This window comes from Stenella coeruleoalba, assembly GCF_951394435.1.
Source record: "Stenella coeruleoalba genome assembly, chromosome: 4".
In the NCBI taxonomy this organism is placed as follows: Eukaryota; Metazoa; Chordata; class Mammalia; order Artiodactyla; family Delphinidae; genus Stenella; species Stenella coeruleoalba.
The window spans coordinates 88,968,944-88,995,011 of NC_137149.1; the positions used below are offsets into that span (position 1 = coordinate 88,968,944).

The 26,068-nt window shown below is 43.9% G+C and overlaps 1 long non-coding RNA gene across 50 annotated transcripts in view; it reads left to right on the top strand.

Moving 5' to 3' along the window:
- Positions 1–26,068, top strand: part of LOC307185334 — a 3,778,167-nt gene that overhangs the window by 2,436,864 nt on the left and 1,315,235 nt on the right. For all 50 annotated transcript variants that reach the window (XR_013827964.1, XR_013827965.1, XR_013827990.1 and 47 more), the window contains one exon: positions 5,563–5,640. This is a non-coding gene — a long non-coding RNA (uncharacterized lncRNA). The remainder of the gene's footprint in view (positions 1–5,562; positions 5,641–26,068) is intronic.

Sequence of the window (26,068 nt, forward strand, 5' to 3'; positions counted from 1 at the left end):
GCAACACCGCAGGATGGCTTCAGGCCCTAATCTGTTTCCGGCCCGGCATGCTGAGCCTTTGGTTAATTCCTCTTCCTGGTGGGAAATGAGAGTTAAATTTGCCCGTCCAGACACCTCCAGCTAGCCTCTCATTGGTTCTTGCTATTCCTGTTCATCTTCCGCAGAAATTGCAAACTGGGCCAAACAGGAGGTTAAAGGCGCTGACTCTCCAAGTGGGGAGAGTGTTAGTAAAGCGTCTGGAATGTTGCACCCTTGTACCAGGGGAGGAAAACTGAGACATATTTGAACACGTCTCCCGATCACATGGTTGATCATACTCTGGGTTCCACATGCATGTTTTAGCTGAAGGAAGAATACCTAAAACCTGGGTAGTTGAAACCCGTGGAATGGGTACCATGCAATATGACTTCAAAGGGTCTTCATTTGCTCACCGAACCTCTCGAATCCTATCACTGCTGCGTTTATGCCCCTGTACACATGCTTGATTCTCTTTCGGAGACATAGCAATCCATAGGTTTTAAGATACTTACTAGTCAGGTACATTTTAGGCGTTAAATATTGGGTGTTGAGTCCATTTCGTTGAGCAAGGAGTAGCTCTTGTCTATTCCATATTTGGCTTAAGGAACTTTATCTGTGCTCATTTCAATCTCTGGTTTCATGCAGCAACCCAACTCACCTTTCCCCTTAAGCAAGCATAAGTTGGTTTTCTAAATTTGAGAACCTGTTCTGTTCTGTAATTCAGTTCCTGTGTAGCCAAGTTTACATTCCGTGTATTACTGATATCTTATGATGTTTCTTTTTCTCTGTGACTTATTTCAGTTAGAATCATCATACCTGAATCCACTCATTGTGCTGCTAAGGGCCTGATGACACAGATTTCATTGCTGAGTGATATTGCTTTGTAAGTAAATACCACAACTTCTTTATCCATTTTTCACTTTCTGCGATGTTGAACTTGTACTGTAAATGAGGTTCTTGTAAACAGTGGCGTCCCAAACTTTGGGGTGGCTGTGTCTTTTTGATTTTAATTTCCCTAAGCTATAGGACCATAAGTGGCAGTACCCTAGGCTCTGTTGCTTTGTTTTTTAGATGTTTCAGGAAACACCATACACTTCTCCCGAGTGTCTGTTGGCAATTTACATCCCGCCCATCAGCATAACAAGGCTCCCAGTTCTCCATGGCCTGTCCTGCCTTTCTGGATTTTACACTTTTTTCAGATGGCCCTTTTGACCAGGGAGAAGTGAGACTTCATTGTAGTGCAGATTTCCTTTGCAAGCTTGCTTGGTTGGCCAAAAAGGGCGTATGCGTTTTTTCCTGAATATATTCAGGAAAAAACGCATACGCCCTTTTTGGCCAAGTGCATCATTGTGGACGTTCTGCCTCTTTTCCTATGCTTTCAATGCAATTCCAGTCTACCTCCTGAAATCGGTTTCCTGCAATTCTGCCCCGCTTTCAAGTCCTCTTGGCAGCCTTACTTCAGTCTATTTTTGGACGATAGCTGTCATTTATAACTCTGCAGGTTTGTGAATTACAGTGCCCCTGAGCTCCTTTCTTCAACTCGCTTTCTTTTGAGCTGGCCGCAACACCGCAGGATGGCTTCAGGCCCTAATCTGGTTCCGGTACGGCACGCTGAGCCTTTGGTTATTTCCTCTTCCTGGTGGGAAATGAGAGTTAAATTTGCCCGTCCAGACACCTCCAACTAGCCTCTCATTGGTTCTCGCTATTCCTGTTCATCTTCCGCAGAAATTGCAAACTGGGCCAAACAGGAGGTTAAAGGCGCTGACTCTCCAAGTGGGGAGAGTGTTAGTAAAGCGTCTGGAATGTTGCACCCGAGTACCAGGGGAGGAAAACTGAGACATATTTGAACACGTCTCCCGTTCACATGGTTGATCATACTTGGGTTCCACATGCATGTTTTAGCTGAAGGAAGAATACCTTAAACCTGGAGAGTTGAGACCCGTGTAATGGGTACCATGCAATATGACTTCAAAGGGTCTTCATTTGCTCACCGAACCTCTCCAATCCTATCACTGCTGCATTTATGCCCCTGTACACATGCATGATTCTCTTTTGGAGACATAGCAATCCATAGGTTTTACGATACTTACTAGTCAGGTACATTCTTAGGCGTTTAATATGCGGTGTTGAGTCCATTTCGTTGAGCAAGGAGTAGCTCTTGTCTATCCCATATTTGACTTAAGGAACTTTATCTGTGCTCATTTCAATCTCTGGTTTTATGCAGCACCCCAACTCACCTTTACCCTTAAGCAAGCATAAGTTGGTTTTCTAAATTTGAGACCCTGTTCTGTTCTGTAATTCAGTTCCTGTGTAGCCAAGTTTACATTCCGTGTATTACTGATATCTTATGATGTTTCTTTTTCTGTGTGACTTATTTCAGTTAGAATCATCATACCTGAATCCACTCATTGTGATGCTAAGGGCCTGATGACATAGATTTCATTGCTGAGTGATATTGCTTTGTAAGTAAATACCACAACTTCTTTATCCATTTTTCAATTTCTGCGATGTTGAACTTGTACTGTAAACGAGGTTCTTGTAAACAGAGGCGTCCCAAACTTTGGGGTGGCTGTGTCTTTTTGATTTTAATTTCCCTAAGCTATAGGACCATAAGTGGCAGTGCCCTAGGCTCTGTTGCTTTGTTTTTTAGATGTTTCAGGAAACACCATACACTTCTCCCGAGTGTCTGTTGGCAATTTACATCCCGCCCATCAGCATAACAAGGCTCCCAGTTCTCCATGGCCTGTCCTGCCTTTCTGGATTTTACACTTTTTTCAGATGGCCCTTTTGACCGGGGGGAAGTGAGACTTCATTGTAGTGCAGATTTCCTTTGCAAGCTTGCTTGGTTGGCCAAAAAGGGCGTATGCGTTTTTTCCTGAATATATTCAGGAAAAAACGCATACGCCATTTTTGGCCAAGTGCATCATTGTGGACGTTCTGCCTCTTTTCCTATGCTTTCAATGCAATTCCAGTCTACCTCCTGAAATTGGTTTCCTGCAATTCTGCCCCGCTTTCAAGTCCTCTTGGCAGCCTTACTTCAGTCTATTTTTGGACGATAGCTGTCATTTATAACTCTGCAGGTTTGTGAATTACAGTGCCCCTGAGCTCCTTTCTTCAACTCGCTTTCTTGTGACCTGGCCGCAACACCGCAGGATGGCTTCAGGCCCTAATCTGTTTCCGGCCCGGCATGCTGAGCCTTTGGTTAATTCCTCTTCCTGGTGGGAAATGAGAGTTAAATTTGCCCGTCCAGACACCTCCAGCTAGCCTCTCATTGGTTCTTGCTATTCCTGTTCATCTTCCGCAGAAATTGCAAACTGGGCCAAACAGGAGGTTAAAGGCGATGACTCTCCAAGTGGGGAGAGTGTTAGTAAAGCGTCTGGAATGTTGCACCCTTGTACCAGGGGAGGAAAACTGAGACATATTTGAACACGTCTCCCGATCACATGGTTGATCATACTCTGGGTTCCACATGCATGTTTTAGCTGAAGGAAGAATACCTAAAACCTGGGTAGTTGAAACCCGTGGAATGGGTACCATGCAATATGACTTCAAAGGGTCTTCATTTGCTCACCGAACCTCTCGAATCCTATCACTGCTGCGTTTATGCCCCTGTACACATGCTTGATTCTCTTTCGGAGACATAGCAATCCATAGGTTTTAAGATACTTACTAGTCAGGTACATTCTTAGGCGTTAAATATTGGGTGTTGAGTCCATTTCGTTGAGCAAGGAGTAGCTCTTGTCTATTCCATATTTGGCTTAAGGAACTTTATCTGTGCTCATTTCAATCTCTGGTTTCATGCAGCAACCCAACTCACCTTTCCCCTTAAGCAAGCATAAGTTGGTTTTCTAAATTTGAGAACCTGTTCTGTTTTGGAATTCAGTTCCTGTGTAGCCAAGTTTACATTCCGTGTATTACTGATATCTTATGATGTTTCTTTTTCTCTGTGACTTATTTCAGTTAGAATCATCATACCTGAATCCACTCATTGTGCTGCTAAGGGCCTGATGACACAGATTTCATTGCTGAGTGATATTGCTTTGTAAGTAAATACCACAACTTCTTTATCCATTTTTCACTTTCTGCGATGTTGAACTTGTACTGTAAATGAGGTTCTTGTAAACAGTGGCGTCCCAAACTTTGGGGTGGCTGTGTCTTTTTGATTTTAATTTCCCTAAGCTATAGGACCATAAGTGGCAGTACCCTAGGCTCTGTTGCTTTGTTTTTTAGATGTTTCAGGAAACACCATACACTTCTCCCGAGTGTCTGTTGGCAATTTACATCCCGCCCATCAGCATAACAAGGCTCCCAGTTCTCCATGGCCTGTCCTGCCTTTCTGGATTTTACACTTTTCTCAGATGGCCCTTTTGACCGGGGGGAAGTGAGACTTCATTGTAGTGCAGATTTCCTTTGCAAGCTTGCTTGGTTGGTCAAAAAGGGCGTATGCGTTTTTTCCTGAATATATTCAGGAAAAAACGCATACGCCCTTTTTGGCCAAGTGCATCATTGTGGACGTTCTGCCTCTTTTCCTATGCTTTCAATGCAATTCCAGTCTACCTCCTGAAATCGGTTTCCTGCAATTCTGCCCCGCTTTCAAGTCCTCTTGGCAACCTTACTTCAGTCTATTTTTGGACGATAGCTGTCATTTATAACTCTGCAGGTTTGTGAATTACAGTGCCCCTGAGCTCCTTTCTTCAACTCGCTTTCTTTTGAGCTGGCCGCAACACCGCAGGATGGCTTCAGACCCTAATCTGGTTCCAGCACGGCACGCTGAGCCTTTGGTTATTTCCTCTTCCTGTTGGGAAATGAGAGTTAAATTTGCCCGTCCAGACACCTCCAGCTAGCCTCTCATTGGTTCTCGCTATTCCTGTTCATCTTCCGCAGAAATTGCAAACTGGGCCAAACAGGAGGTTAAAGGCGCTGACTCTCCAAGTGGGGAGAGTGTTAGTAAAGCGTCTGGAATGTTGCACCCGAGTATCAGGGGAGGAAAACTGAGACATATTTGAACACGTCTCCCGATCACATGGTTGATCATACTCTGGGTTCCACATGCATGTTTTAGCTGAAGGAAGAATACCTAAAACCTGGGTAGTTGAAACCCGTGGAATGGGTACCATGCAATATGACTTCAAAGGGTCTTCATTTGCTCACCGAACCTCTCCAATCCTATCACTGCTGCGTTTATGCCCCTGTACACATGCTTGATTCTCTTTCGGAGACATAGCAATCCATAGGTTTTAAGATACTTACTAGTCAGGTACATTCTTAGGCGTTTAATATGGGGTTTTGAGTCCATTTCGTTGAGCAAGGAGTAGCTCTTGTCTATTCCATATTTGGCTTAAGGAACTTTATCTGTGCTCATTTCAATCTCTGGTTTTATGCAGCACCCCAACTCACCTTTACCCTTAAGCAAGCATAAGTTGGTCTTCTAAATTTGAGACCCTGTTCTGTTCTGTAATTCAGTTCCTGTGTAGCCAAGTTTACATTCCGTGTATTACTGATATCTTATGATGTTTCTTTTTCTGTGTGACTTATTTCATTTAGAATCATCATACCTGAATCCACTCATTGTGATGCTAAGGGCCTGATGACATAGATTTCATTGCTGAGTGATATTGCTTTGTAAGTAAATACCACAACTTCTTTATCCATTTTTCACTTTCTGCGATGTTGAACTTGTACTGTAAACGAGGTTCTTGTAAACAGAGGCGTCCCAAACTTTGGGGTGGCTGTGTCTTTTTGATTTTAATTTCCCTAAGCTATAGGACCATAAGTGGCAGTGCCCTAGGCTCTGTTGCTTTGTTTTTTAGATGTTTCAGGAAACACCATACACTTCTCCCGAGTGGTTGTTGGCAATTTACATCCCGCCCATCAGCATAACAAGGCTCCCAGTTCTCCATGGCCTGTCCTGCCTTTCTGGATTTTACACTTTTTTCAGATGGCCCTTTTGACCGGGGGGAAGTGAGACTTCATTGTAGTGCAGATTTCCTTTGCAAGCTTGCTTGGTTGGCCAAAAAGGGCGTATGCGTTTTTTCCTGAATATATTCAGGAAAAAACGCATACGCCCTTTTTGGCCAAGTGCATCATTGTGGACGTTCTGCCTCTTTTCCTATGCTTTCAATGCAATTCCAGTCTACCTCCTGAAATCAGTTTCCTGCAATTCTGCCCCGCTTTCAAGTCCTCTTGGCAGCCTTACTTCAGTCTATTTTTGGACGATAGCTGTCATTTATAACTCTGCAGGTTTGTGAATTACAGTGCCCCTGAGCTCCTTTCTTCAACTTGCTTTCTTTTGACCTGGCCACAACACCGCAGGATGGCTTCAGGCCCTAATCTGTTTCCGGCACGGCACGCTGAGCCTTTGGTTATTTCCTCTTCCTGGTGGGAAATGAGAGTTAAATTTGCCCGTCCAGACACCTCCAGCTAGTCTCTCATTGGTTCTCGCTATTCCTGTTCATCTTCCGCAGAAATTGCAAACTGGGCCAAACAGGAGGTTAAAGGCGCTGACTCTCCAAGTGGGGAGAGTGTTAGTAAAGCGTCTGGAATGTTGCACCCGAGTACCAGGGGAGGAAAACTGAGACATATTTGAACACGTCTCCCGTTCACATGGTTGATCATACTTGGGTTCCACATGCATGTTTTAGCTGAAGGAAGAATACCTAAAACCTGGGTAGTTGAAACCCGTGGAATGGGTACCATGCAATATGACTTCAAAGGGTCTTCATTTGCTCACCGAACCTCTCCAATCCTATCACTGCTGCATTTATGCCCCTGTACACATGCTTGATTCTCTTTCGGAGACATAGCAATCCATAGGTTTTAAGATACTTACTAGTCAGGTACATTCTTAGGCGTTTAATATGGGGTGTTGAGCCCATTTCGTTGAGCATGGAGTAGCTCTTGTCTATTCCATATTTGGCTTAAGGAACTTTATCTGTGCTCATTTCAATCTCTGGTTTTATGCAGCACCCCAACTCACCTTTCCCCTTAAGCAAGCATAAGTTGGTTTTCTAAATTTGAGACCCCGTTCTGTTTTGGAATGCAGTTCCTGTGTAGCCAAGTTTACATTCCGTGTATTAGTGATATCTTATGATGTTTCTTTTTCTGTGTGACTTATTTCAGTTAGAATCATCGTACCTGAATCCACTCATTATGCTGCTAAGGGCCTGATGACATAGATTTCATTGCTGAGTGATATTGCTTTGTAAGTAAATACCACAACTTCTTTATCCATTTTTCACTTTCTGCGATGTTGAACTTGTACTGTAAACGAGGTTCTTGTAAACAGAGGCGTCCCAAACTTTGGGGTGGCTGTGTCTTTTTGATTTTAATTTCCCTAAGCTATAGGACCATAAGTGGCAGTGCCCTAGGCTCTGTTGCTTTGTTTTTTAGATGTTTCAGGAAACACCATACACTTCTCCCGAGTGTCTGTTGGCAATTTACATCCCGCCCATCAGCATAACAAGGCTCCCAGTTCTCCATGGCCTGTCCTGCCTTTCTGGATTTTACACTTTTTTCAGATGGCCCTTTTGACCGGGGGGAAGTGAGACTTCATTGTAGTGCAGATTTCCTTTGCAAGCTTGCTTGGTTGGCCAAAAAGGGCGTATGCGTTTTTTCCTGAATATATTCAGGAAAAAACGCATACGCCCTTTTTGGCCAAGTGCATCATTGTGGACGTTCTGCCTCTTTTCCTATGCTTTCAATGCAATTCCAGTCTACCTCCTGAAATCGGTTTCCTGCAATTCTGCCCTGCTTTCAAGTCCTCTTGGCGGCCTTACTTCAGTCTATTTTTGGACGATAGCTGTCATTTATAACTCTGCAGGTTTGTGAATTACAGTGCCCCTGAGCTCCTTTCTTCAACTCGCTTTCTTGTGACCTGGCCGCAACACCGCAGGATGGCTTCAGGCCCTAATCTGGTTCCGGCCCGGCATGCTGAGCCTTTGGTTAATTCCTCTTCCTGGTGGGAAATGAGAGTTAAATTTGCCCGTCCATACACCTCCAGCTAGCCTCTCATTGGTTCTCGCTATTCCTGTTCATCTTCCGCAGAAATTGCAAACTGGGCCAAACAGGAGGTTAAAGGGACTGACTCTCCAAGTGGGGAGAGTGTTAGTAAAGCGTCTGGAATGTTGCACCCGAGTACCAGGGGAGGAAAACTGAGACATATTTGAACACGTCTCCCGATCACATGGTTGATCATACTCTAGGTTCCACATGCATGTTTTAGCTGAAGGAAGAATACCTTAAACCTGGGTAGTTGAAACCCGTGGAATGGGTACCATGCAATATGACTTCAAAGGGTCTTCATTTGCTCACCGAACCTCTCCAATCCTATCACTGCTGCGTTTATGCCCCTGTACACATGCTTGATTCTCTTTCGGAGACATAGCAATCCATAGGTTTTAAGATACTTACTAGTCAGGTACATTCTTAGGCGTTTAATATGGGGTGTTGAGTCCATTTCGTTGAGCAAGGAGTAGCTCTTGTCTATTCCATATTTGGCTTAAGGAACTTTATCTGTGCTCATTTCAATCTCTGGTTTTATGCAGCACCCCAACTCACCTTTACCCTTAAGCAAGCATAAGTTGGTTTTCTAAATTTGAGACCCTGTTCTGTTTTGGAATGCAGTTCCTGTGTAGCCAAGTTTCCATTCCGTGTATTACAGATATCTTATAATGTTTCTTTTTCTGTGTGACTTATTTCAGTTAGAATCATCATACCTGAATCCACTCATTGTGCTGCTAAGCGCCTGATGACACAGATTTCATTGCTGAGTGATATTGCTTTGTAAGTAAATACCACAACGTCTTTATCCATTTTTCACTTTCTGCGATGTTGAACTTGTACTGTAAACGAGGTTCTTGTAAACAGAGCCGTTCCAAACTTTGGGGTGGCTGTGTCTTTTTCATTTTAATTTCCCTAAGCTATAGGACCATAAGTGGAAGTGCCCTAGGTTCTGTTGCTTTGTTTTTTAGATGTTTCAGGAAACACCATACACTTCTCCGGAGTGGTTGTTGGCAATTTACATCCCGCCCATCAGCATAACAAGGCTCCCAGTTCTCCATTGCCTGTCCTGCCTTTCTGGATTTTACACTTTTTTCAGATGGCCCTTTTGACCGGGGGGAAGTGAGACTTCATTGTAGTGCAGATTTCCTTTGCAAGCTTGCTTGGTTGGCCAAAAAGGGCGTATGCGTTTTTTCCTGAATATATTCAGGAAAAAACGCATATGCCCTTTTTGGCCAAGTGCATCATTGTGGACGTTCTGCCTCTTTTCCTATGCTTTCAATGCAATTCCAGTCTACCTCCTGAAATTGGTTTCCTGCAATTCTACCCTGCTTTCAAGTCCTCTTGGCGGCCTTACTTCAGTCTATTTTTGGACGATAGCTGTCATTTATAACTCTGCAGGTTTGTGAATTACAGTGCCCCTGAGCTCCTTTCTTCAACTTGCTTTCTTTTGACCTGGCCACAACACCGCAGGATGGCTTCAGGCCCTAATCTGTTTCCGGCACGGCACGCTGAGCCTTTGGTTATTTCCTCTTCCTGGTGGGAAATGAGAGTTAAATTTGCCCGTCCAGACACCTCCAGCTAGTCTCTCATTGGTTCTCGCTATTCCTGTTCATCTTCCGCAGAAATTGCAAACTGGGCCAAACAGGAGGTTAAAGGCGCTGACTCTCCAAGTGGGGAGAGTGTTAGTAAAGCGTCTGGAATGTTGCACCCGAGTACCAGGGGAGGAAAACTGAGACATATTTGAACACGTCTCCCGTTCACATGGTTGATCATACTTGGGTTCCACATGCATGTTTTAGCTGAAGGAAGAATACCTAAAACCTGGGTAGTTGAAACCCGTGGAATGGGTACCATGCAATATGACTTCAAAGGGTCTTCATTTGCTCACCGAACCTCTCCAATCCTATCACTGCTGCATTTATGCCCCTGTACACATGCTTGATTCTCTTTCGGAGACATAGCAATCCATAGGTTTTAAGATACTTACTAGTCAGGTACATTCTTAGGCGTTTAATATGGGGTGTTGAGCCCATTTCGTTGAGCATGGAGTAGCTCTTGTCTATTCCATATTTGGCTTAAGGAACTTTATCTGTGCTCATTTCAATCTCTGGTTTTATGCAGCACCCCAACTCACCTTTCCCCTTAAGCAAGCATAAGTTGGTTTTCTAAATTTGAGACCCCGTTCTGTTTTGGAATGCAGTTCCTGTGTAGCCAAGTTTACATTCCGTGTATTAGTGATATCTTATGATGTTTCTTTTTCTGTGTGACTTATTTCAGTTAGAATTATCGTACCTGAATCCACTCATTATGCTGCTAAGGGCCTGATGACATAGATTTCATTGCTGAGTGATATTGCTTTGTAAGTAAATACCACAACTTCTTTATCCATTTTTCACTTTCTGCGATGTTGAACTTGTACTGTAAACGAGGTTCTTGTAAACAGAGGCGTCCCAAACTTTGGGGTGGCTGTGTCTTTTTGATTTTAATTTCCCTAAGCTATAGGACCATAAGTGGCAGTGCCCTAGGCTCTGTTGCTTTGTTTTTTAGATGTTTCAGGAAACACCATACACTTCTCCCGAGTGTCTGTTGGCAATTTACATCCCGCCCATCAGCATAACAAGGCTCCCAGTTCTCCATGGCCTGTCCTGCCTTTCTGGATTTTACACTTTTTTCAGATGGCCCTTTTGACCGGGGGGAAGTGAGACTTCATTGTAGTGCAGATTTCCTTTGCAAGCTTGCTTGGTTGGCCAAAAAGGGCGTATGCGTTTTTTCCTGAATATATTCAGGAAAAAACGCATACGCCCTTTTTGGCCAAGTGCATCATTGTGGACGTTCTGCCTCTTTTCCTATGCTTTCAATGCAATTCCAGTCTACCTCCTGAAATCGGTTTCCTGCAATTCTGCCCTGCTTTCAAGTCCTCTTGGCGGCCTTACTTCAGTCTATTTTTGGACGATAGCTGTCATTTATAACTCTGCAGGTTTGTGAATTACAGTGCCCCTGAGCTCCTTTCTTCAACTCGCTTTCTTGTGACCTGGCCGCAACACCGCAGGATGGCTTCAGGCCCTAATCTGGTTCCGGCCCGGCATGCTGAGCCTTTGGTTAATTCCTCTTCCTGGTGGGAAATGAGAGTTAAATTTGCCCGTCCAGACACCTCCAGCTAGCCTCTCATTGGTTCTCGCTATTCCTGTTCATCTTCCGCAGAAATTGCAAACTGGGCCAAACAGGAGGTTAAACGGACTGACTCTCCAAGTGGGGAGAGTGTTAGTAAAGCATCTGGAATGTTGCACCCGAGTACCAGGGGAGGAAAACTGAGACATATTTGAACACGTCTCCCGATCACATGGTTGATCATACTCTAGGTTCCACATGCATGTTTTAGCTGAAGGAAGAATACCTTAAACCTGGGTAGTTGAAACCCGTGGAATGGGTACCATGCAATATGACTTCAAAGGGTCTTCATTTGCTCACCGAACCTCTCCAATCCTATCACTGCTGCGTTTATGCCCCTGTACACATGCTTGATTCTCTTTCGGAGACATAGCAATCCATAGGTTTTAAGATACTTACTAGTCAGGTACATTCTTAGGCGTTTAATATGGGGTGTTGAGTCCATTTCGTTGAGCAAGGAGTAGCTCTTGTCTATTCCATATTTGGCTTAAGGAACTTTATCTGTGCTCATTTCAATCTCTGGTTTTATGCAGCACCCCAACTCACCTTTACCCTTAAGCAAGCATAAGTTGGTTTTCTAAATTTGAGACCCTGTTCTGTTTTGGAATGCAGTTCCTGTGTAGCCAAGTTTCCATTCCGTGTATTACAGATATCTTATAATGTTTCTTTTTCTGTGTGACTTATTTCAGTTAGAATCATCATACCTGAATCCACTCATTGTGCTGCTAAGCGCCTGATGACACAGATTTCATTGCTGAGTGATATTGCTTTGTAAGTAAATACCACAACGTCTTTATCCATTTTTCACTTTCTGCGATGTTGAACTTGTACTGTAAACGAGGTTCTTGTAAACAGAGCCGTTCCAAACTTTGGGGTGGCTGTGTCTTTTTCATTTTAATTTCCCTAAGCTATAGGACCATAAGTGGAAGTGCCCTAGGTTCTGTTGCTTTGTTTTTTAGATGTTTCAGGAAACACCATACACTTCTCCGGAGTGGTTGTTGGCAATTTACATCCCGCCCATCAGCATAACAAGGCTCCCAGTTCTCCATTGCCTGTCCTGCCTTTCTGGATTTTACACTTTTTTCAGATGGCCCTTTTGACCGGGGGGAAGTGAGACTTCATTGTAGTGCAGATTTCCTTTGCAAGCTTGCTTGGTTGGCCAAAAAGGGCGTATGCGTTTTTTCCTGAATATATTCAGGAAAAAACGCATATGCCCTTTTTGGCCAAGTGCATCATTGTGGACGTTCTGCCTCTTTTCCTATGCTTTCAATGCAATTCCAGTCTACCTCCTGAAATTGGTTTCCTGCAATTCTGCCCTGCTTTCAAGTCCTCTTGGCGGCCTTACTTCAGTCTATTTTTGGACGATAGCTGTCATTTATAACTCTGCAGGTTTGTGAATTACAGTGCCCCTGAGCTCCTTTCTTCAACTCGCTTTCTTGTGACCTAGCCGCAACACTGCAGGATGGCTTCAGGCCCTAATCTGGTTCCGGCCCGGCATGCTGAGCCTTTGGTTAATTCCTCTTCCTGGTGGGAAATGAGAGTTAAATTTGCCCGTCCAGACACCTCCAGCTAGCCTCTCATTGGTTCTCGCTATTCCTGTTCATCTTCCGCAGAAATTGCAAACTGCGCCAAACAGGAGGTTAAAGGGACTGACTCTCCAAGTGGGGAGAGTGTTAGTAAAGCTTCTGGAATGTTGCACCCGAGTACCAGGGAAGGAAAACTGAGACATATTTGAACACGTCTCCCATTCACATGGTTGATCATACTCTGGGTTCCACATGCATGTTTTAGCTGAAGGAAGAATACCTTAAACATGGAGAGTTGAGACCCGTGGAATGGGTACCATGCAATATGACTTCAAAGGGTCTTCATTTGCTCACCGAACCTCTCCAATCCTATCACTCCTGCGTTTATTCCCCTGTACACACGCTTGATTCTCTTTTGGAGACATAGCAATCCATAGGTTTTAAGATACTTACTAGTCAGGTACATTCTTAGGGGTTTAATATGGGGTATTGAGTCCATTTCGTTGAGCAAGGAGTAGCTCTTGTCTATTCCATATTTGGCTTAAGGAACTTTATCTGTGCTCATTTCAATCTCTGGTTTTATGCAGCACTCCATCTCACCTTTACCCTTAAGCAAGCATAAGTTGGTTTTCTAAATTTGAGACCCTGTTCTGTTTTGGAATGCAGTTCCTGTGTAGCCAAGTTTACATTCCGTGTATTAGTGATATCTTATGATGTTTCTTTTTCTGTGTGACTTATTTCAGTTAGAATCATCGTACCTGAATCCACTCATTATGCTGCTACGGGCCTGATGACATAGATTTCATTGCTGAGTGATACTGCATTGTACGTAAGTACCACAAGTTCTTTATCCATTTTTCACTTTCTGTGATGTTGAACTTGTACTGTAAACGAGGTTCTTGTAAACAGAGGCGTCCCAAACTTTGGGGTGGCTGTGTCTTTTTGATTTTAATTTCCCTAAGCTATAGGACCATAAGTGGAAGTGCCCTAGGTTCTGTTGCTTTGTTTTTTAGATGTTTCAGGAAACACCATACACTTCTCCCGAGTGGTTGTTGGCAATTTACATACCGCCCATCAGCATAACAAGGCTCCCAGTTCTCCATGGCCTGTCCTGCCTTTCTGGATTTTACACTTTTTTCAGATGGCCCTTTTGACCGGGGGGAAGTGAGACTTCATTGTAGTGCAGATTTCCTTTGCAAGCTTGCTTGGTTGGCCAAAAAGGGCGTATGCGTTTTTTCCTGAATATATTCAGGAAAAAACGCATACGCCCTTTTTGGCCAAGTGCATCATTGTGGACGTTCTGCCTCTTTTCCTATGCTTTCAATGCAATTCCAGTCTACCTCCTGAAATCGGTTTCCTGCAATTCTGCCCTGCTTTCAAGTCCTCTTGGCGGCCTTACTTCAGTCTATTTTTGGACGATAGCTGTCATTTATAACTCTGCAGGTTTGTGAATTACAGTGCCCCTGAGCTCCTTTCTTCAACTCGCTTTCTTGTGACCTGGCCGCAACACCGCAGGATGGCTTCAGGCCCTAATCTGGTTCCGGCCCGGCATGCTGAGCCTTTGGTTAATTCCTCTTCCTGGTGGGAAATGAGAGTTAAATTTGCCCGTCCAGACACCTCCAGCTAGCCTCTCATTGGTTCTCGCTATTCCTGTTCATCTTCCGCAGAAATTGCAAATTGGGCCAAACAGGAGGTGAAAGGGACTGACTCTCCAAGTGGGGAGAGTGTTAGTAAAGCATCTGGAATGTTGCACCCGAGTACCAGGGGAGGAAAACTGAGACATATTTGAACACGTCTCCCGATCACATGGTTGATCATACTCTAGGTTCCACATGCATGTTTTAGCTGAAGGAAGAATACCTTAAACCTGGGTAGTTGAAACCCGTGGAATGGGTACCATGCAATATGACTTCAAAGGGTCTTCATTTGCTCACCGAACCTCTCCAATCCTATCACTGCTGCGTTTATGCCCCTGTACACATGCTTGATTCTCTTTCGGAGACATAGCAATCCATAGGTTTTAAGATACTTACTAGTCAGGTACATTCTTAGGCGTTTAATATGGGGTGTTGAGTCCATTTCGTTGAGCAAGGAGTAGCTCTTGTCTATTCCATATTTGGCTTAAGGAACTTTATCTGTGCTCATTTCAATCTCTGGTTTTATGCAGCACCCCAACTCACCTTTACCCTTAAGCAAGCATAAGTTGGTTTTCTAAATTTGAGACCCTGTTCTGTTTTGGAATGCAGTTCCTGTGTAGCCAAGTTTACATTCCGTGTATTAGTGATATCTTATGATGTTTCTTTTTCTGTGTGACTTATTTCAGTTAGAATCATCGTACCTGAATCCACTCATTATGCTGCTAAGGGCCTGATGACATAGATTTCATTGCTGAGTGATACTGAATTGTACGTAAGTACCACAAGTTCTTTATCCATTTTTCACTTTCTGTGATGTTGAACTTGTACTGTAAACGAGGTTCTTGTAAACAGAGGCGTCCCAAACTTTGGGGTGGCTGTGTCTTTTTGATTTTAATTTCCCTAAGCTATAGGACCATAAGTGGAAGTGCCCTAGGTTCTGTTGCTTTGTTTTTTAGATGTTTCAGGAAACACCATACACTTCTCCCGAGTGGTTGTTGGCAATTTACATCCCGCCCATCAGCATAACAAGGCTCCCAGTTCTCCATGGCCTGTCCTGCCTTTCTGGATTTTACACTTTTTTCAGATGGCCCTTTTGACCGGGGGGAAGTGAGACTTCATTGTAGTGCAGATTTCCTTTGCAAGCTTGCTTGGTTGGCCAAAAAGGGCGTATGCGTTTTTTCCTGAATATATTCAGGAAAAAACGCATACGCCCTTTTTGGCCAAGTGCATCATTGTGGACGTTCTGCCTCTTTTCCTATGCTTTCAATGCAATTCCAGTCTACCTCCTGAAATCGGTTTCCTGCAATTCTGCCCCGCTTTCAAGTCCTCTTGGCAGCCTTACTTCAGTATATTTTTGGACGATAGCTGTCATTTATAACTCTGCAGGTTTGTGAATTACAGTGCCCCTGAGCTCCTTTCTTCAACTCGCTTTCTTTTGAGCTGGCCGCAACACCGCAGGATGGCTTCAGGCCCTAATCTGGTTCCGGTACGGCACGCTGAGCCTTTGGTTATTTCCTCTTCCTGGTGGGAAATGAGAGTTAAATTTGCCCGTCCAGACACCTGCAGCTAGCGTCTCATTGGTTCTCGCTATTCCTGTTCATCTTCCGCAGAAATTGCAAACTGGGCCAAACAGGAGGTTAAAGGCGCTGACTCTCCAAGTGGGGAGAGTGTTAGTAAAGCGTCTGGAATGTTGCACCCGAGTACCAGGGGAGGAAAACTGAGACATATTTGAACACGTCTCCCGTTCACATGGTTGATCATACTTGGGTTCCACATGCATGTTTTAGCTGAAGGAAGAATACCTTAACCCTGGGTAATTGAAACCCGTGGAATGGGTACCATGCAATATGACTTCAAAGGGTCTTCATTTGCTCACCGAACCTCTCCAATCCTATCACTGCTGCGTTTATGCCCCTGTACACATGCTTGATTCTCTTTCGGAGACATAGCAATCCATAGGTTTTAAGATACTTACTAGTCAGGTACATTCTTAGGCGTTTAATATGCGGTGTTGAGTCCATTTCGTTGAGCAAGGAGTAGCTCTTGTCTATTCCATATTTGGCTTAAGGAACTTTATCTGTGCTCATTTCAATCTCTGGTTTTATGCAGCACCCCAACTCACCTTTACCCTTAAGCAAGCATAAGTTGGTTTTCTAAATTTGAGACCCTGTTCTGTTCTGTAATTCAGTTCCTGTGTAGTCAAGTTTACATTCCGTGTATTACTGATATCTTATGATGTTTCTTTTTCTGTGTGACTTATTTCAGTTAGAATCATCATACCTGAATCCACTCATTGTGCTGCTAAGCGCCTGATGACACAGATTTCATTGCTGAGTGATATTGCTTTGTAAGTAAATACCACAACGTCTTTATCCATTTTTCACTTTCTGCGATGTTGAACTTGTACTGTAAACGAGGTCCTTGTAAACAGAGCCGTTCCAAACTTTGGGGTGGCTGTGTCTTTTTCATTTTAATTTCCCTAAGCTATAGGACCATAAGTGGAAGTGCCCTAGGTTCTGTTGCTTTGTTTTTTAGATGTTTCAGGAAACACCATACACTTCTCCGGAGTGGTTGTTGGCAATTTACATCCCGCCCATCAGCATAACAAGGCTCCCAGTTCTCCATTGCCTGTCCTGCCTTTCTGGATTTTACACTTTTTTCAGATGGCCCTTTTGACCGGGGGGAAGTGAGACTTCATTGTAGTGCAGATTTCCTTTGCAAGCTTGCTTGGTTGGCCAAAAAGGGCGTATGCGTTTTTTCCTGAATATATTCAGGAAAAAACGCATATGCCCTTTTTGGCCAAGTGCATCATTGTGGACGTTCTGCCTCTTTTCCTATGCTTTCAATGCAATTCCAGTCTACCTCCTGAAATTGGTTTCCTGCAATTCTGCCCTGCTTTCAAGTCCTCTTGGCGGCCTTACTTCAGTCTATTTTTGGACGATAGCTGTCATTTATAACTCTGCAGGTTTGTGAATTACAGTGCCCCTGAGCTCCTTTCTTCAACTCGCTTTCTTGTGACCTAGCCGCAACACCGCAGGATGGCTTCAGGCCCTAATCTGGTTCCGGCCCGGCATGCTGAGCCTTTGGTTAATTCCTCTTCCTGGTGGGAAATGAGAGTTAAATTTGCCCGTCCAGACACCTCCAGCTAGCCTCTCATTGGTTCTCGCTATTCCTGTTCATCTTCCGCAGAAATTGCAAACTGCGCCAAACAGGAGGTTAAAGGGACTGACTCTCCAAGTGGGGAGAGTGTTAGTAAAGCTTCTGGAATGTTGCACCCGAGTACCAGGGAAGGAAAACTGAGACATATTTGAACACGTCTCCCATTCACATGGTTGATCATACTCTGGGTTCCACATGCATGTTTTAGCTGAAGGAAGAATACCTTAAACATGGAGAGTTGAGACCCGTGGAATGGGTACCATGCAATATGACTTCAAAGGGTCTTCATTTGCTCACCGAACCTCTCCAATCCTATCACTCCTGCGTTTATTCCCCTGTACACACGCTTGATTCTCTTTTGGAGACATAGCAATCCATAGGTTTTAAGATACTTACTAGTCAGGTACATTCTTAGGGGTTTAATATGGGGTATTGAGTCCATTTCGTTGAGCAAGGAGTAGCTCTTGTCTATTCCATATTTGGCTTAAGGAACTTTATCTGTGCTCATTTCAATCTCTGGTTTTATGCAGCACTCCATCTCACCTTTACCCTTAAGCAAGCATAAGTTGGTTTTCTAAATTTGAGACCCTGTTCTGTTTTGGAATGCAGTTCCTGTGTAGCCAAGTTTACATTCCGTGTATTAGTGATATCTTATGATGTTTCTTTTTCTGTGTGACTTATTTCAGTTAGAATCATCGTACCTGAATCCACTCATTATGCTGCTACGGGCCTGATGACATAGATTTCATTGCTGAGTGATACTGCATTGTACGTAAGTACCACAAGTTCTTTATCCATTTTTCACTTTCTGTGATGTTGAACTTGTACTGTAAACGAGGTTCTTGTAAACAGAGGCGTCCCAAACTTTGGGGTGGCTGTGTCTTTTTGATTTTAATTTCCCTAAGCTATAGGACCATAAGTGGAAGTGCCCTAGGTTCTGTTGCTTTGTTTTTTAGATGTTTCAGGAAACACCATACACTTCTCCCGAGTGGTTGTTGGCAATTTACATCCCGCCCATCAGCATAACAAGGCTCCCAGTTCTCCATGGCCTGTCCTGCCTTTCTGGATTTTACACTTTTTTCAGATGGCCCTTTTGACCGGGGGGAAGTGAGACTTCATTGTAGTGCAGATTTCCTTTGCAAGCTTGCTTGGTTGGCCAAAAAGGGCGTATGCGTTTTTTCCTGAATATATTCAGGAAAAAACGCATACGCCCTTTTTGGCCAAGTGCATCATTGTGGACGTTCTGCCTCTTTTCCTATGCTTTCAATGCAATTCCAGTCTACCTCCTGAAATCGGTTTCCTGCAATTCTGCCCTGCTTTCAAGTCCTCTTGGCGGCCTTACTTCAGTCTATTTTTGGACGATAGCTGTCATTTATAACTCTGCAGGTTTGTGAATTACAGTGCCCCTGAGCTCCTTTCTTCAACTCGCTTTCTTGTGACCTGGCCGCAACACCGCAGGATGGCTTCAGGCCCTAATCTGGTTCCGGCCCGGCATGCTGAGCCTTTGGTTAATTCCTCTTCCTGGTGGGAAATGAGAGTTAAATTTGCCCGTCCAGACACCTCCAGCTAGCCTCTCATTGGTTCTCGCTATTCCTGTTCATCTTCCGCAGAAATTGCAAATTGGGCCAAACAGGAGGTGAAAGGGACTGACTCTCCAAGTGGGGAGAGTGTTAGTAAAGCATCTGGAATGTTGCACCCGAGTACCAGGGGAGGAAAACTGAGACATATTTGAACACGTCTCCCGATCACATGGTTGATCATACTCTAGGTTCCACATGCATGTTTTAGCTGAAGGAAGAATACCTTAAACCTGGGTAGTTGAAACCCGTGGAATGGGTACCATGCAATATGACTTCAAAGGGTCTTCATTTGCTCACCGAACCTCTCCAATCCTATCACTGCTGCGTTTATGCCCCTGTACACATGCTTGATTCTCTTTCGGAGACATAGCAATCCATAGGTTTTAAGATACTTACTAGTCAGGTACATTCTTAGGCGTTTAATATGGGGTGTTGAGTCCATTTCGTTGAGCAAGGAGTAGCTCTTGTCTATTCCATATTTGGCTTAAGGAACTTTATCTGTGCTCATTTCAATCTCTGGTTTTATGCAGCACCCCAACTCACCTTTACCCTTAAGCAAGCATAAGTTGGTTTTCTAAATTTGAGACCCTGTTCTGTTTTGGAATGCAGTTCCTGTGTAGCCAAGTTTACATTCCGTGTATTAGTGATATCTTATGATGTTTCTTTTTCTGTGTGACTTATTTCAGTTAGAATCATCGTACCTGAATCCACTCATTATGCTGCTAAGGGCCTGATGACATAGATTTCATTGCTGAGTGATACTGAATTGTACGTAAGTACCACAAGTTCTTTATCCATTTTTCACTTTCTGTGATGTTGAACTTGTACTGTAAACGAGGTTCTTGTAAACAGAGGCGTCCCAAACTTTGGGGTGGCTGTGTCTTTTTGATTTTAATTTCCCTAAGCTATAGGACCATAAGTGGAAGTGCCCTAGGTTCTGTTGCTTTGTTTTTTAGATGTTTCAGGAAACACCATACACTTCTCCCGAGTGGTTGTTGGCAATTTACATCCCGCCCATCAGCATAACAAGGCTCCCAGTTCTCCATGGCCTGTCCTGCCTTTCTGGATTTTACACTTTTTTCAGATGGCCCTTTTGACCGGGGGGAAGTGAGACTTCATTGTAGTGCAGATTTCCTTTGCAAGCTTGCTTGGTTGGCCAAAAAGGGCGTATGCGTTTTTTCCTGAATATATTCAGGAAAAAACGCATACGCCCTTTTTGGCCAAGTGCATCATTGTGGACGTTCTGCCTCTTTTCCTATGCTTTCAATGCAATTCCAGTCTACCTCCTGAAATCGGTTTCCTGCAATTCTGCCCCGCTTTCAAGTCCTCTTGGCAGCCTTACTTCAGTATATTTTTGGACGATAGCTGTCATTTATAACTCTGCAGGTTTGTGAATTACAGTGCCCCTGAGCTCCTTTCTTCAACTCGCTTTCTTTTGAGCTGGCCGCAACACCGCAGGATGGCTTCAGGCCCTAATCTGGTTCCGGTACGGCACGCTGAGCCTTTGGTTATTTCCTCTTCCTGGTGGGAAATGAGAGTTAAATTTGCCCGTCCAGACACCTGCAGCTAGCGTCTCATTGGTTCTCGCTATTCCTGTTCATCTTCCGCAGAAATTGCAAACTGGGCCAAACAGGAGGTTAAAGGCGCTGACTCTCCAAGTGGGGAGAGTGTTAGTAAAGCGTCTGGAATGTTGCACCCGAGTACCAGGGGAGGAAAACTGAGACATATTTGAACACGTCTCCCGTTCACATGGTTGATCATACTTGGGTTCCACATGCATGTTTTAGCTGAAGGAAGAATACCTTAACCCTGGGTAATTGAAACCCGTGGAATGGGTACCATGCAATATGACTTCAAAGGGTCTTCATTTGCTCACCGAACCTCTCCAATCCTATCACTGCTGCGTTTATGCCCCTGTACACATGCTTGATTCTCTTTCGGAGACATAGCAATCCATAGGTTTTAAGATACTTACTAGTCAGGTACATTCTTAGGCGTTTAATATGCGGTGTTGAGTCCATTTCGTTGAGCAAGGAGTAGCTCTTGTCTATTCCATATTTGGCTTAAGGAACTTTATCTGTGCTCATTTCAATCTCTGGTTTTATGCAGCACCCCAACTCACCTTTACCCTTAAGCAAGCATAAGTTGGTTTTCTAAATTTGAGACCCTGTTCTGTTTTGGAATGCAGTTCCTGTGTAGCCAAGTTTCCATTCCATGTATTACTGATATCTTATGATGTTTCTTTTTCTGTGTGACTTATTTCAGTTAGAATCATCATACCTGAATCCACTCATTGTGCTGCTAAGGGCCTGATGACACAGATTTCATTGCTGAGTGATATTGCTTTGTAAGTAAATACCACAACGTCTTTATCCATTTTTCACTTTCTGCGATGTTGAACTTGTACTGTAAACGAGGTTCTTGTAAACAGAGCCCTTCCAAACTTTGGGGTGGCTGTGTCTTTTTCATTTTAATTTCCCTAAGCTATAGGACCATAAGTGGAATTGCCCTAGGTTCTGTTGCTTTGTTTTTTAGATGTTTCAGGAAACACCATACACTTCTCCGGAGTGGTTGTTGGCAATTTACATCCCGCCCATCAGCATAACAAGGCTCCCAGTTCTCCATGGCCTGTCCTGCCTTTCTGGATTTTACACTTTTTTCAGATGGCCCTTTTGACCGGGGGGAAGTGAGACTTCATTGTAGTGCAGGTTTCCTTTGCAAGCTTGCTTGGTTGGCCAAAAAGGGCGTATGCGTTTTTTCCTGAATATATTCAGGAAAAAACGCATATGCCCTTTTTGGCCAAGTGCATCATTGTGGACGTTCTGCCTCTTTTCCTATGCTTTCAATGCAATTCCAGTCTACCTCCTGAAATCGGTTTTCCTGCAATTCTGCCCTGCTTTCAAGTCCTCTTGGCGGCCTTACTTCAGTCTATTTTTGGACGATAGCTGTCATTTATAACTCTGCAGGTTTGTGAATTACAGTGCCCCTGAGCTCCTTTCTTCAACTCCCTTTCTTGTGACCTAGCCGAAACACCACAGGATGGCTTCAGGCCCTAATCTGGTTCCAGCCCGGCATGCTGAGCCTTTGGTTAATTCCTCTTCCTGGTGGGAAATGAGAGTTAAATTTGCCCGTCCAGACACCTCCAGCTAGCCTCTCATTGGTTCTCGCTATTCCTGTTCATCTTCCGCAGAAATTGCAAACTGGGCCAAACAGGAGGTTAAAGGGACTGACTCTCCAAGTGGGGAGAGTGTTAGTAAAGCGTCTGGAATGTTGCACCCGAGTACCAGGGGAGGAAAACTGAGACATATTTGAACACGTCTCCCGATCACATGGTTGATCATACTCTAGGTTCCACATGCATGTTTTAGCTGAAGGAAGAATACCTTAAACCTGGGTAGTTGAAACCCGTGTAATGGGTACCATGCAATATGACTTCAAAGGGTCTTCATTTGCTCACCGAACCTCTCCAATCCTATCACTGCTGCGTTTATGCCCCTGTACACATGCTTGATTCTCTTTCGGAGACATAGCAATCCATAGGTTTTAAGATACTTACTAGTCAGGTACATTCTTAGGCGTTTAATATGGGGTGTTGAGTCCATTTCGTTGAGCAAGGAGTAGCTCTTGTGTATTCCATATTTGGCTTAAGGAACTTTATCTGTGCTCATTTCAATCTCTGGTTTTATGCAGCACCCCAACTCACCTTTACCCTTAAGCAAGCATAAGTTGGTTTTCTAAATTTGAGACCCTGTTCTGTTTTGGAATGCAGTTCCTGTGTAGCCAAGTTTCCATTCCGTGTATTACAGATATCTTATAATGTTTCTTTTTCTGTGTGACTTATTTCAGTTAGAATCATCATACCTGAATCCACTCATTGTGCTGCTAAGGGCCTGATGACACAGATTTCATTGCTGAGTGATATTGCTTTGTAAGTAAATACCACAACGTCTTTATCCATTTTTCACTTTCTGCGATGTTGAACTTGTACTGTAAACGAGGTTCTTGTAAACAGAGCCATTCCAAACTTTGGGGTGGCTGTGTCTTTTTCATTTTAATTTCCCTAAGCTATAGGACCATAAGTGGAAGTGCCCTAGGTTCTGTTGCTTTGTTTTTTAGATGTTTCAGGAAACACCATACACTTCTCCGGAGTGGTTGTTGGCAATTTACATCCCGCCCATCAGCATAACAAGGCTCCCAGTTCTCCATGGCCTGTCCTGCCTTTCTGGATTTTACACTTTTTTCAGATGGCCCTTTTGACCGGGGGGAAGTGAGACTTCATTGTAGTGCAGATTTCCTTTGCAAGCTTGCTTGGTTGGCCAAAAAGGGCGTATGCGTTTTTTCCTGAATATATTCAGGAAAAAACGCATACGCCCTTTTTGGCCAAGTGCATCATTGTGGACGTTCTGCCTCTTTTCCTATGCTTTCAATGCAATTCCAGTCTACCTCCTGAAATCGGTTTCCTGCAATTCTGCCCCGCTTTCAAGTCCTCTTGGCAGCCTTACTTCAGTCTATTTTTGGACGATAGCTGTCATTTATAACTCTGCAGGTTTGTGAATTACAGTGCCCCTGAGCTCCTTTCTTCAACTCGCTTTCTTGTGACCTGGCCGCAACACCGCAGAATGGCTTCAGGCCCTAATCTGGTTCTGGCATGGCACGCTGAGCCTTTGATTAATTCCTCTTCCTGGTAGGAAATGAGAGTTAAATTTGCCCGTCCAGACACCTCCAGCTAGTCTCCATTAGTTCTCACTATTCCTGTTCATCTTCCGCAGAAATTGCAAACTGGGCCAAACAGGAGGTTAAAGGGACTGACTCTCCAAGTGGGGAGAGTGTTAGTAAAGCTTCTGGAATGTTGCACCCGAGTACCAGGGAAGGAAAACTGAGACATATTTGAACACGTCTCCCATTCACATGGTTGATCATACTCTGGGTTCCACATGCATGTTTTAGCTGAAGGAAGAATACCTTAAACATGGAGAGTTGAGACCCGTGGAATGGGTACCATGCAATATGACTTCAAAGGGTCTTCATTTGCTCACCGAACCTCTCCAATCCTATCACTCCTGTGTTGATTCCCCTGTACACACGCTTGATTCTCTTTTGGAGACATAGCAATCCATAGGTTTTAAGATACTTACTAGTCAGGTACATTCTTAGGGGTTTAATATGGGGTTTTGAGTCCATTTCGTTGAGCAAGGAGTAGCTCTTGTCTATTCCATATTTGGCTTAAGGAACTTTATCTGTGCTCATTTCAATCTCTGGTTTTATGCAGCACTCCAACTCACCTTTACCCTTAAGCAAGCATAAGTTGGTTTTCTAAATTTGAGACCCTGTTCTGTTTTGGAATGCAGTTCCTGTGTAGCCAAGTTTACATTCCGTGTATTAGTGATATCTTATGATGTTTCTTTTTCTGTGTGACTTATTTCAGTTAGAATCATCGTACCTGAATCCACTCATTATGCTGCTACGGGCCTGATGACATAGATTTCATTGCTGAGTGATACTGCATTGTACGTAAGTACCACAAGTTCTTTATCCATTTTTCACTTTCTGTGATGTTGAACTTGTACTGTAAACGAGGTTCTTGTAAACAGAGGCGTCCCAAACTTTGGGGTGGCTGTGTCTTTTTGATTTTAATTTCCCTAAGCTATAGGACCATAAGTGGAAGTGCCCTAGGTTCTGTTGCTTTGTTTTTTAGATGTTTCAGGAAACACCATACACTTCTCCGGAGTGGTTGTTGGCAATTTACATCCCGCCCATCAGCATAACAAGGCTCCCAGTTCTCCATGGCCTGTCCTGCCTTTCTGGATTTTACACTTTTTTCAGATGGCCCTTTTGACCGGGGGGAAGTGAGACTTCATTGTAGTGCAGATTTCCTTTGCAAGCTTGCTTGGTTGGCCAAAAAGGGCGTATGCGTTTTTTCCTGAATATATTCAGGAAAAAACGCATACGCCCTTTTTGGCCAAGTGCATCATTGTGGACGTTCTGCCTCTTTTCCTATGCTTTCAATGCAATTCCAGTCTACCTCCTGAAATCGGTTTCCTGCAATTCTGCCCTGCTTTCAAGTCCTCTTGGCGGCCTTACTTCAGTCTATTTTTGGACGATAGCTGTCATTTATAACTCTGCAGGTTTGTGAATTACAGTGCCCCTGAGCTCCTTTCTTCAACTCGCTTTCTTGTGACCTGGCCGCAACACCGCAGGATGGCTTCAGGCCCTAATCTGGTTCCGGCCCGGCATGCTGAGCCTTTGGTTAATTCCTCTTCCTGGTGGGAAATGAGAGTTAAATTTGCCCGTCCAGACACCTCCAGCTAGCCTCTCATTGGTTCTCGCTATTCCTGTTCATCTTCCGCAGAAATTGCAAACTGGGCCAAACAGGAGGTGAAAGGGACTGACTCTCCAAGTGGGGAGAGTGTTAGTAAAGCGTCTGGAATGTTGCACCCAAGTACCAGGGGAGGAAAACTGAGACATATTTGAACACGTCTCCCGATCACATGGTTGATCATACTCTAGGTTCCACATGCATGTTTTAGCTGAAGGAAGAATACCTTAAACCTGGGTAGTTGAAACCCGTGGAATGGGTACCATGCAATATGACTTCAAAGGGTCTTCATTTGCTCACTGAACCTCTCCAATCCTATCACTGCTGCGTTTATGCCCCTGTACACATGCTTGATTCTCTTTCGGAGACATAGCAATCCATAGGTTTTAAGATACTTACTAGTCAGGTACATTCTTAGGCGTTTAATATGGGGTGTTGAGTCCATTTCGTTGAGCAAGGAGTAGCTCTTGTCTATTCCATATTTGGCTTAAGGAACTTTATCTGTGCTCATTTCAATCTCTGGTTTTATGCAGCACCCCAACTCACCTTTACCCTTAAGCAAGCATAAGTTGGTTTTCTAAATTTGAGACCCTGTTCTGTTTTGGAATGCAGTTCCTGTGTAGCCAAGTTTACATTCCATGTATTAGTGATATCTTATGATGT